The sequence below is a fragment of the Meleagris gallopavo genome, unplaced genomic scaffold, assembly GCF_905368555.1.
Source record: "Meleagris gallopavo unplaced genomic scaffold, MGAL_WU_HG_1.1 scaffold_6, whole genome shotgun sequence".
NCBI classification, from domain to species: Eukaryota; Metazoa; Chordata; class Aves; order Galliformes; family Phasianidae; genus Meleagris; species Meleagris gallopavo.
In genome coordinates, this window is record NW_028147020.1 from 101,809 (window position 1) to 114,614 (window position 12,806).

Sequence of the window (12,806 nt, forward strand, 5' to 3'; positions counted from 1 at the left end):
GGGTTCATATGGGGCAACACGGGGCGATATGGGGTTGCTATGGGGTGACATGGGGCGATATGGGGTTGATATGGGGCGCTATGGGGTCTGTACGGGGCGATATGGGGTGGATGTGGATCTCTACGACGTCTCTCTGGATCCCCATGCTGTTCACAGATCTCCCAGCAGGGGGCGCTCTTGGGCCGTTTGGGGGCAGCGCTGCTGACGTCATCGCGGGAGGGAAGTGTCCGTGTGTGGCACACGAGGGGCGGGGCTGCGGTGAGGGGGCGGGCCCTCATTGGGTGGTGTTTGCCCCTGGAGGCGGGGCTTACGGGGAGTGGGTATGGCCCGAACGAGTGGGCGAGACTTTGTTGGATGGTGTTTACCTGTGGGGGCGGGGCTTATGGGAAGGGGCGGGGCTTAACCGAGGGGGTGGGGCCTCGTTGGTTGGTGTTTGCCCGTGGGGGCGGGGCTTAACCGGGGGGGTGGGGCTTCAAACGGGCGGTGTTTGCCCCCATTTGGCCACCAGTTGGCCACCAGTTGGCCACCCCATTGGCCACCAGTTGGCCACCAGTTCAACCCATTGGCCACCAGTTGCTCCCATCGGCCCCTTTGGGAAGCCAAGTGGTGGGCGGAGCTAAGAGAGCAGGCGTGGCCATACGACCGGAAGTGGGCGTTTCCCCACTAAGCCCCGCCACCCCACTTCCGGCAGCACTCCCATTACCCTTGCTCCGCCCCCATCACCGCCATGGCGCCGAGGCCACACCCCTCACCCAACGCCGCACCCGGATTGGCTGTGGGTGACGAAGGGGGGCGGGTCTACATCCTGCGCTGGGACACGTCTCCTGCCTGAAGCCACGCCCCCTCGGATCCAAGCCACGCCCCTTCCTCTGTCTCCCCATCGGTGTCCAATAAATCCTTTGGCTCCGCCTCCTTGTCGTGACGTCATTGAGGTCAGCCCCATAACCTGCCCCGTAACCTCACATCCCGCCCCATAACCCCACATCCTGTCCCTGTCTTTTACTCACCCTCTACTCCGAGTTTACTCCAACTTTATTTCGGATTTTACTCACTCGTTACTTTGGGTTTCCTCACGCTTTACTCCGTGTTTACGTCTCTCTGGCTGCCATCACACTTTGCTCCATCTGTGCCCACTCCTTACTCACGGCTTTACTTGCAGTTTCCTTTGGGTTTCACTCTCGCTTTACTCCAATTTTACTCACACTGGGTTTACTCTTACTTTTCTCCTGACTTTAATCACAGTTTACAGTGCTGGGTTTGCACACACTTTACTCCAGTCTTTTCCAACCTGAGCGATTCTGCGATGCTCTGATTCTACACGGATATATTTGTCGTCATAACTATTGCACATTTCTTTTTCTCTCTCTTAGAGAAGATCCAGAGTTCAACCCACGTGCTGTACTCCGTTTTTTCCCAGTTCTCGTCTCCATCCCAGTGGGACGGGGCAGCGCACAGAGCACCGAGTGATGCTGGGTTGAACCACCGCAGTTATTTTGGTGCCTGATGTGGGGCTGCGGTGGCTGACATAACAGCAGACCTTCCCAGAGCGATGCAGCCCAGGGCTTTGTGCTGGTTGGAAAACTGCTGGCCGTGATGCTGATTTTTTCTCTTGCTGAGCCTCCTCATGGCACTGCACTGCACTGCGCAGCTCCTTGCTCGCTGCTTGTTTTTCCTGCTGCATTGCTTGCCACCCCTGGGGGCTGGATTAGGGCTTTATTTTGCTGTGCTGTTTGGCCTTGGCTGATATCACAATAAAATCGGCAGCTGACGAACTGAAGTTCTGTGCACGTTCATCTCCGCAGTCATTATTGGGTGCTGCAAGTAATTTTGCTGATGTGATTAGTAATCGCAGCCTGGCTTTGCGTCCTCAGGGTGCCCAGCTGTGGAGGAGATTAGGAAGGACACTTCCCAGCGGTTCCTTAGCCTCCATTTCACTTCTTCTTCTTCCCTGGAGCTCGAAAGCTCCTGAGTTACCATAGCTCCTGAGAATTTTCTCTGTGTTGGATGTTCAAACCAGCGGGCTCCCATTACTACGAGTTGTAGGTTATGTTGTAGGTTGTGTTTCGGATGAAACAATTCTCCAGGAGCTCTGCCCCAGGTCAGGGGGGTTCTGCATGGCTGGGGATGAGGATGCTCTGGGCAGGCGCCTGGAGCGCTGGGCACCCCCAGGGGTTTGGAGCTTCATCTCCGAGCAACTGCGGAATCCTGAGAAGCTGGTAGAATGTTTGGGGAAGGTCTGCTGTCGCCTTGGGAATCCTGAAGAAGCACAAATCAGTGCCAGGGCCTGGCCCACACCTACTGAGCTGTGTTCAACATCTTCAGCGTCCCCAAGGGGAGGAGAGCTGGATCTGCTGGCAGTGTTGCAGCCTCTCCGAGTCCTGGGACAGACCCTGCAGCAGCTCCAGTTGCTGCTACAGTTCCTGCGGTTGCTCCAAGCTTTGTGACAGACCCCGCCGTCCCCCCAGCCCTCACGATGAGCCCTGCATTCACCCCTGTTTCAGCCCCTGTAGCTGCTCCCAGTGCTGCCATCAGACGACGATAAGAATTCCTGCCAAGGGAGCAGCACTGTGCCAAGAGATACAGCTCTGCAGTGGCTCCTATTCCCAGGACCAGCCCCGCGGTTGCTCCAACCCCTGCAACAGGACCTGCAGTTGCAAATACATACACATAGACATGGTACCTATACATACATGTTTGCAACTGCATTTTTATATTTATCATGGAATCCCAGAATCATAGGATCATAGAATCATAGTCTGGTCTGGGTCGCAAAGGAGCTCAACGCTCATCCAGTTTCAACTCCCTGCTCTGTCCAGGGTCACCAACCAGCAGCCCAGGTTGCCCAGAGCCACATCCAGCCTGGCCTTGGATGCCTGCAGGGATGGGGCATCCACAGCCTCATTGGGCAAAAGGTGAATATATACTCTATATATCATATACACATAAAAACAGGTGTCAAAATTACTATCCTTTTCTTTTTCTCTGCCTTACTAAATGATACCATCTCAACCCACAGATGGGACTTTGTGGTTTTATTTCAGTTTTCTCCCTCTTGCACTGGGAAGGGGGGCAGTGAGCGAACGACCGCGTGGTGCTGAGTGATGTGGTTCCATGTTGAACCACATCACTGCCCTGAGTCCAGAACAGACCTTCAGGTCTGCACAAATGCCAGGATTTGAGAGCGCTGTGACAGCGCAAAGAGACCAGGAATGAAAAGAGCACAGGATAGGAGCAAGGGCTCCCACATTTCAGAAAAGGCACAAGGGAGTTGTGCCCATCTCGGGGCTTGTGGCAGCATTGCAGGGCAGCCCCACAGAGGTAACCTCGAGCTGATGTCTCCTGGACAGCAAAGTCATTCCTATGTCTGAAACAACCGCGCTGCACAGAGCTTGAGCAGGGCACTGGAGGCATGGGCAGCACGGTCCTAAGGAAACTTGCCTAGGAGAGGATCAGTGGCAGAACTGGAGCCAAATATCCCCCTTCTGCACTGGTGATGCCAGAAGCACCCAGGAAGCCTTCCCCAGCTGCCCACACACCTCCCACACAGCACAGTCACAGAGTGTAACTCTCAGCCTCCTGGATCTCTCAGCAACATGAGTCCATGTCCGGAGAGATGAACTCTGCTGTGCAGAGCTGTGGCTGCAGAGGAGCAGCTCGTGGCTTGTCCCTAGGGCTCAGAAGGCGGAGGCTGAGCTGGGTGGGAGGGGAGCACAGGTGATTTGCTCACAGGAAGACATCTGCACTGCAGGGAGAGATGTTGGGCAGCCCAAATTCGCCCTGCACAGCCTTTGTGTCGCGACTTCGCTCCCTGTCTCTGCCCCATCTCTGCACCCTGGAGCTGTGCCTTGCAGCAGCTGCTTCCCGCATCTCCTTCTTGTGTCACCCGTAGACCCCATCATACCTCTGTGCCACCAGCTGCGCCCTGCAGACCCTGCTCTGACTGCAGAGCAGTACTTAGGAGCATCTCCCTGTCTGCAGGAACCGTGGAACAGCTCAGACACACCCCGATGTGGCCAACAAAAGGGATTCTGGAGCTCTCTGTAGGCAGAGGAGTGGCTATGGGTCTTTTCGGACCCATACTTGATTATCTATAAGGAAGCTGAAAAAGTTTTCTTTGACAAGAAAACTACAATTGCATGAAGTTTCAAATAGAGATTTGGTAGCTTTTGCTCTGAAAGTGTACAAAGCTTGCGGAGATGCAGAGTCCTAGGGCGTATGTGGAAATGGATACAGCGCATAGTGGTACCGTACGGCTTTCTATCCATGTTTCTGAAATGAAGCTCATCTGTCTGAATGGCGTATTTCCGACATACAAAGCACTTCTATCGTTACCGTTAATCCACAACAAAATACCTCAGTGTCCTGGGTAGAGTTTCTAGTTTGCTCAGGGATGTGATTTAGTGGTGGGCTGTTAGAGTGACACGGTCAGGTTGCAGTTGGACTCGATGATCTTGAAGGTCTTTTCCAACCTCTGCAATTCTGTGACATCTCCTTGTAATGATTCTGGTGTCTCAGTGCTCAGTTCAAAGAAATTTTCACACTCCTTTAGGAAGAAACGGAAAGCACGGACTCTGCAAGGTCCTTTCGTGAAAGATGGAGACATGGAAAGGTGCCATGAAGTGCTCTAGGATGCAGCAGCTGAGGCAGTAGAAGCCCCATGCCCTGCCCTGCCCTGCTGGGGGCTCCTTCCCCCGACACGTCTCCCCGCAGAGCCCTGGGCAGCTCCCTGGGCGGGCTGAGTGCTGAGCCTGGCAGGCAGCAGAGACCCTGGGGCACAGCAGGGACCTGATCCGCAGGGCAGCCCTGGGCACCGGGCTGCAGTGGGGCTGCACAGCCTGCAGCCCATATGGAACACGCAGCCCTCAGGGCTGTGCTCTGTGCTGCAGCAGGGAAGCCCTCAGCTGGAGCAGGCATTTCTCAAGAGAAAATAAACACAGATTGCCTCCAGCCACATCTGCACTGTCCTAGTTTAAAGATCCCTCCAAAAAAAAAATCAAAACATCTTCAATGCCAGGAAAGAGGCTTCCCTCCTCAAGGGCTGTGAGATTTGCACTGTGTCATAGCCTGCCTAAGTGCCTGCAAGCTCTTCTCCTTTTGTCTTCTCCCTCTCACCAGCAGATCGTGCTCCCAGCCCTGCTGTGCTGAGCAAAGAGCTGCTCCTTGGCACAGCTGCATGCCTGTATGAGCTCCGTCTGTTACAGAACCCAGGCCAAGCTCAGCAGCAGAGAATGTCATTTACTCTTCCCCACTGATCCCCCTTGAGGTGTCCCTGGCTCTCCATAGCCAGCAGCGCCTAGAAGACAACAGCTTCATGATTATTCCTGGAAGTCTGCTGCATTAACTACCAAATTTCCAGTGCACACTGACTGATTCCAGACATAAGGCTCTTCCCACCAGAAACAAAAAGGACACGCAGACAAGGACAGGGAGGGTTTGCTTCCCCTGGGCAGGGCAGTGATCCAGCAGAGGCAGTGCTGGCATCTCATCCCCAGATGGAAACCCTGCAGCTAAAATTGGATTCAGCTCCCGGAGGACCCAGAACGGTTTCAGGGATTCCTCTGGCTCAGTTCAGCTGTGCACAAGGAGTTGCCTGCAGGCGAGCTCCTGCTCTGAGTCTTCGGTCCTTCACAGGGTGTCAGCTGCTCACAGACAGAGACTGGGTGATGGCCAAGGTGCCTGGGAGCTGCTGGATGTGTGCGAGTGCTTGTGAAGTGTCATGGATAGTTGTGGGCAGCGAAATTCTGGCGGGCACTGGTCTCTGTGGAAGGCAAAGATGGATGTTCTGAAAGATGTTCATGAATGTCGATGTAATTGGAAAAAAGAGGTGAGAAGAAAAGGATTGAAGACAAACATTCCAATCCATTCAACTATGTTAATACACTTCTCAACTTCTACTATTCTCCTGAGTCTTCTCTCTTTAGTCTGACAACGGTAGTCCTGGAGTGGATTTGATATTCTCCATCTTCTTTTCTTTTATTTATTTGTTTATTCATTCATTCATCTCAGTGTTTTCCAGAGCTGTGTTTGCAGGACACAATGCCTTCAGGTGCACGGACACAGACATTGGTGCCAGTGCCAACGCCCTGTGACTAATGCCCAGCATCCACTGCTCTACCTGCTGAATATGCTGAATATGCTGAATAACCTCCTCCAGGTGGCTCCAGCGCTCCTAAATCAATGACCACGCTTCAGGTCATGATTACAGCAGGCAATCTGGACACATGCTCTCGCCACTGCTCTCCAGATTTCCCCATCCCTTGCATTTTGTTCATTCAGATACCTCCCAACTATCTGGCTGACGTATGATCTTCAGGGAGATTATTAATCCATCTCTCCAAACTCTGATGTACTTTTGGATCTACTCCTTAAATGTGATTCTCTCTCTCCCTTCATATCTCTGTGTATAATCAATGGATACACAGAGAGTATATCTACATATCCAGGAGCTTGGCTAACGTCATTTAGATTGGAGTAAAGAGGGAAAGACACCCACCCTATCCTGGGCTCGCGAGATGAACTCCTGATGGAGCGCATCTCCAGAGAGATCCTTCCCTGCTGGCAGTCAGCTCTTCAATGGCTCTAGGAGAGGTGCAGCCAGGCTCCACCCCTTCCTGCAGCACAGCTGAATTGCCTTCACCTGTGCTCCCCTGCCTGACTCATTGCTCGCCTCAGGTGATCAATCAAAGGTTCAGGCCCTGATTCAGCAGCCCCATACACTCCACCCCTTCACGGCGTGAGCCAATGGTTAGGCTGACTAAAGGGTGAGCTTTCCCTAATACAGAGATCCAATACACCGCGACGCTTATACAATTTCATCGCCACACGTTGGTAAGTTTCAAGATGAGTGACGATGGGTGAAAGTTGACTTCCTTCTATGGGCCAGCGCTCGATGATGTTACTGGAGGCATACGGTCGTGAGGTGCAGGTCCGTCCTATGTTCCATCAGTCCCATGCAGACCATCACCGGGTGTTACACATGATCTGACAGTAACACTGGAACGTTTTGATGACATTTCATTCCTTCCGGTGATCGTGAAGGCTCAAAGACTCACGGGGAGAAATAGAGATGTTTCAGAGGTACCAAGAGGGGAAGGTCTGCCCTCCAGGGCAACATACAGGCCGTGTTTCTATCCTGGGTCAACACTTCCGCTTGTACAGGGGCACGTCCTGGCCGCCTGTACCACACTTTCTGGCTGGATGTTTGCGGCTGCATAATAATATCAGGCACCAAAGGGGGTGTCCTGATCTGCCATAGGGACACGATGGGAGTCCCTTTAGCAGTGAAGATCGGAGTGTTGGCCACAACATCAGTAGGTCATGTACCTATTACTGGAGGGACTACTGAGCCTCCCATCTCCAACCATCTCCCCCAAGGTGCGAGTAGGCCACACCACCTGGATCCTACCTGCACCTTCCAAGGCCATTTCATTCTATGGGTGCCAGGATCTAAGTTCTCAGGGGCAGGGAGCAGAAGATTATTTTCCTTACCAATCTGGGGTCTTACCTGATGATCAGTGCCCATCATTTGGATCTAAGTGGGGTGGCCCACGTTGTCTGCAACATTCTCAGGGCACTGGGTCTGCCGTCTCGGGGTCTTTCATTCAGGTCCCGCAAGGTTTCATACAGTCTCTTTGTCCACCCCTGCAGGGACTGGGAGTCTGTCTTCAGGGCAGCCTTAAGAATACCGTTATGACGTTTGATGAGACCTGCTCCCATTGGATTATATGGCAGGTGGAATCGCCATTCGATGTGATTTTCTTCTGCCCAGTGCTGTATCATGGCACCAGTAAAATGAGTTCCTTGGTCGCTCTTGATGACTTGAGGTGTCCCGGAGGCAGACATCAGTTTGGTGAGTGCCTTGACGGTATCTGCCTGGTTTGCTTTTGGCACTGGATAGGCCTGCAGTAGCCCACTTGCAGTCGACGCAGGTCAGGGCATATCTGGCCCCCTCAGAGCGAGGAAGGGGCCCGATGTAATCGACGTGCCATCGCTGGAGAGGATTATGTCCTCTAGCAAGATGGGCTGTTGTTTCGGGCAAGGCTCTCGGTCTCATCTTGGAGCAAGCGTCGCAATCCCGGCATGCCTGGACCATGTCAGCTAGCTGTATGGGCAGTCCCCACGCTTTAGCAGCTGCCCACATGGCCTTTTGTCCCGCACGCCGTAGCTTCTGATGTAACCAACGGGCGATGTTCTGGGATGGTGAAGGCTCAATCCATCGAACTCGGGCCAGCGTGTCGGCTTCATCATTTCCCGGTGACTGTAGGGGCTGATGACCAGAAACATGGTAGACACGTACAGTCCTGGGTTTGACTGTATTCCATCTGTCTGACCACATGTCCTTGCCCCAGATCGGCCGGGCATGGATAGTCCATTCCTGGGTGGCCCACTGTGCAATCCACAGAGTGAGCCCTCGGTACACAGCCCAACTATCCGTACAGGTGTTCAGGATACCATCACTGGGTTCCTTAGTTATAACCATCCACACGGCTCGCAGTTCTGCCCATTGGCTGAAGGTGGCTCAGATCTTTTACCCACCCCTGAATCGGCAGAGTGCTCTTGACTATAACTTCAGCCGTTTGAGTTATTGGCTCTATTGCCTGCAATGCCGAATAGACAGCCAATAACTGTCTTTCAATCCTACTGTATCTTTCTTCTGCTCCATGCCAGATCTGAGCCCAGAAACCAATGGGGGTCCAAACAGAACTCTGGCGTTGCCACAGGCCCCAACCAAAGCCATCTTGAGTGACGCAAACATCCAACTCGGCTGGGAGGGTAGGATCAAATACACCCAATGCCTGGGCTTGTTGAACTGCCAGTTGTACTTGTTGGAAAGTGTCCTGTTCTGTTTTCCCCCAATCCCAAAGCTGCCCCTTTCTTGTGAGTCTGTACAGTGGCCTTAGCAGCTGCGCTAGGTGAGCTATAAAAGAACGCCAATAACCCAATACACCTAGAAACTCTTGCAGCTGCTTCGATGTTGTAGGGACTGGGAACGCCTGAACCTTATCGATGACAGCACTGGGCAGTACTTTGGTCTTTCCTGACCAAACCACCCCCAGGAATTTCACGGGCAGGTTCACCCCACTGGCCACCAGTTGCCTCCAGTTGCCCATCAGTTCCTACAAGTTGCCACCACTTCACCCCATTGGTCACCAGTTCACCCCAGTTGCCCACCAGTTCAACCCATTGGCCACCAGTTCTACCCATTGGCCACCAGTTGCCTCCAGTTGCCCACCAGTTCCCACCAGTTGGCCCCCATTTGGCCACCACTTCAACCCATTGGCCACCAGTTGCCCCCAGTTGGCCACCAGTCGCTCCCAGTTCACCCCATTGCCCACCAGTTGCCCCCATCGGCCCCTTTGGGAAGCCAAGTGGTGGGCGGAGCTAAGAGAGCAGGCGTGGCCATTCGAACGGAAGTGGGCGTTTCCCCGCTAAGCCCCGCCCCTCCACTTCCGGCAGCTCTCCCATTACCGTTGCTCCGCCCCCATCACCGCCATGGCGCCGAGGCCACACCCCTCACCCAACGCCGCACCTGGATTGGCTGTGGGTGACGAAGGGGGGCGGGTCTACATCCTGCGCTGGGACACGCCTCTTGCCTGAAGCCACGCCCCCTCGGATCCAAGCCACGCCCCTTCCTCTGTCCCCCCATCGGTGTCCAATAAATCCTTTGGCTCCGCCTCCTTGTCGTGACGTCGTTGGAGTCAGCCCCATAACCTGCCCCGTAACCTCACATCCCGCCCCATAACCCCACATCCCGCCCAATAACCCCACATCCAACCCAATAACCCCTCATCCCCCCCATAAACCCACATCCCCCCCATAACCCCACATCCCGCCCCATAACCCCACATCCCCCCCCATAACCTCACATCCCGCCCCCTAACACCAATCCCGCCCCATCACCCAACATCCGACCCCATCACCCCATCACCAAGTCCATAACACCACATCCATTGGAGTCATGTGAGGACATTTGGGGTCATTGGGGTCAATGGGGTCATATGGGTTTATTGGGGTCGATGGGGTCAATGGGGTCAGGGGGGTCAATGGGGTGAATGGGGTCAGTGGGATCATCAGGGTCATGTGGGCTTTTGGGGGTCAGTGGGGTCAGTGGAGTGATTGGGGTCGTGTGGGTTTCATTGGGGTCATGTGGAGTCATTGGGGTCATTGGGGTCAATGGGGTCAGTGGGGTCAATGGGGTCATTGTGGTCAGCGGGGTCAATGGGTCAACGGGATCATTGGGGTCAGTGGGGTCACTGAGATCAATGGGATCTGTGGGGTCATTGGGGTCATGTGAGGCCGTGTGGGGTCAGTGGGTTTATTGGGGTCATTGAGGTCACCATTGGGGTCAGTGGGGTCAATGGGGTCACTGGGGTCATGTGTGGACATTTGGGGTCATTTTGGTCAATGGGGTCATTGGAGTATTGGGGTCAGTGGGGTCAGTGGGGTCACGTGAGGTCATATGGGATCTTTTTTGTCAGTGGGAATCTTGGGATCGTGGGAGGTTTCGTGGGTCAGTGTGGGGTCGTTGGGGTCACCGGTGTCCCTGGGGTCAGGTGAGGACATTCGGGGTCATTGTGGTCAGTGGGGTCAGTGGAATGGGGGTGGGTTCGTGTGAGGTCACTGGGGTCACCGGGGCCGTTGGGGTCACTGGGGTCATTGGAAGCCGTTCCCAGCTTTCCAGGTGTGACTCCGCCTCAGGAACTCCCTCTGTCCCCTCTCATTTATTCCTCTCAGCTCCCACGAGGCGCCATGGCGTCGGCTTAACTCGCACTCCGCCATCGCACTCAGTAAAACAAGTTTTGTCCGCAGATCGTTGTCGCTTTGTTCTTCTTCTTCCTTCCTGGAGCCCAGCTCCCAGCTCCCCGTCCCGTCTCCCCTTCCCTTCCCATTCTGTGGGCCGGGGGGGGAGGGAAGCCCACGGCCCCCCGTCGCGGGCACAGACGTGCGCACAACTTCCGCTGGGTTCTGCTCACACTTTACTCCACGCTTACTAACTCACACCATACTCCAGGTGTGCTCTCACCTTCATGTGATACTCACAGTTGATACTCACAGTTTACTTGGTTTACGCAAGAATTACTCATGCTTTCCTCTGACTTTTCTCCAGGTTTTACTCCCACAACTGGCTATCACACTCTATTCCAGGTGTACTCACACCTTACTTCAACATTTATTCACACTTTACTCTGGGTTTACCCATACTTTACTCCTTCTTTACTCTGACTTTTCTCCAGGTTTTACTCACACTCTCTCCTTGCTGTATTCGTCGATATGGGGTCAATATGGGGGCAATATGAGGCAATATGGGGTGAGAGGGGGTGATATGGGGTCACTGTGGGGCCAGAGGGGGCAATATGGGGTTGCTAGGGGGCGATCTGGAGTTTTATATGGGGTTGCTATGGGGCAGTATGGGGTGACATGGGGTCGATTGGGGTTGATATGGGTCAAGATAGGGCGATATGAGGTCGATATGGGGTGATATGGGGTCAATATGGGGTCACTATGAGGTCAATATGGGGTCCATATGGGGTCCATATGGGGCAACACGGGGCGATATGGGGTTGCTATGGGGTGACATGGGGCGATATGGGGTTGATATGGGGCGCTATGGGGTCAGTACGGGGCGCTATGGGGTGGATGTGGGTCTCTATGAGGTCTCTCTGGATCCCCATGCTGTTCCCAGATCTCCCAGCAGGGGGCGCTCTTGGGCCGTTTGGGGGCAGCGCTGCTGACGTCATCACGGGACGGAAGCGTCCGTGTGTGGCACCCGAGGGGCGGGGCTCCGGTGAGGGGGCGGGCCCTCATTGGATGGTGTTTGCCCCTGGAGGCGGGGCTTACGGGGAGTGGGTATGGCCCGAAGGAGTGGGCGAGACTTTGTTGGATGGTGTTTACCTCTGGGGGCGGGGCTTATGGGAAGGGGCGGGGCTTAACCGAGGGGGTGGGGCCTCGTTGGGTGGTGTTTGCCCCTGGGGGCGGGGCTTAACCGGGGGGGTGGGGCTTCAAACGGGCGGTGTTTGCCCCCATTTGGCCACCAGTTGGCCACCAGTTGGCCACCAGTTCAACCCATTGGCCACCAGTTGGCCACCAGTTCAACCCATTGGCCACCAGTCGCTCCCATCGGCCCCTTTGGGAAGCCAAGTGGTGGGCGGAGCTAAGAGAGCAGGCGTGGCCATACGACCGGAAGTGGGCGTTTCCCCGCAAAGCCCCGCCCCTCCACTTCCGGCAGCTCTCCCATTACCGTTGCTCCGCCCCCATCACCGCCATGGCGCCGAGGCCACACCCCTCACCCAACGCCGCACCTGGATTGGCTGTGGGTGACGAAGGGGCGGGTCTACATCCTGCGCTGGGACACGCCTCTTGCCTGAAGCCACGCCCCCTCGGATCCAAGCCACGCCCCTTCCTCTGTCCCCCCATCGGTGTCCAATAAATCCTTTGGCTCCGCCTCCTTGTCGTGACGTCATTGGAGTCAGCCCCATAACCTGCCCCGTAACCTCACATCCCACCCCATAACCCCACATCCCGCCCCATAACCCCACATCCCGCCCCATAACCCCACATCCTGCCCATAACCCCACATCCCGCCCTATAACCCCACTCCCACCCCATAACCCCACATCCTGCCCATAACCCCACATCCCACCCCATAACCCCACATCCCACCCCATAACCCCACATCCTGCCATAACCCCACATCCCACCCATAACCCCACATCCACCCCATAACCCCACATCCTGCCCATAACCCCACATCCCCCCATAACCCCACATCCCCCCATAACCCCACCCCCCAATCCCACACCCCATAA

At 55.0% G+C, this 12,806-nt stretch overlaps 2 long non-coding RNA genes across 2 annotated transcripts; both read left to right on the forward strand.

The window, feature by feature from the left end:
- The first annotated feature begins 6,483 nt into the window (after positions 1-6,483).
- Positions 6,484-9,674, forward strand: LOC146541989 (uncharacterized). The gene is made up of 2 exons (XR_014880793.1): positions 6,484-7,849; positions 8,668-9,674. It is a non-coding gene; the product is annotated as an uncharacterized LOC146541989 (long non-coding RNA).
- A 202-nt stretch (positions 9,675-9,876) lies between these two features.
- On the forward strand, positions 9,877-12,443 carry LOC146541990 (uncharacterized). Its single transcript, XR_014880792.1, has 2 exons — positions 9,877-11,785; positions 12,227-12,443. It is a non-coding gene; the product is annotated as an uncharacterized LOC146541990 (long non-coding RNA).
- Positions 12,444-12,806: the final 363 nt, after the last annotated feature.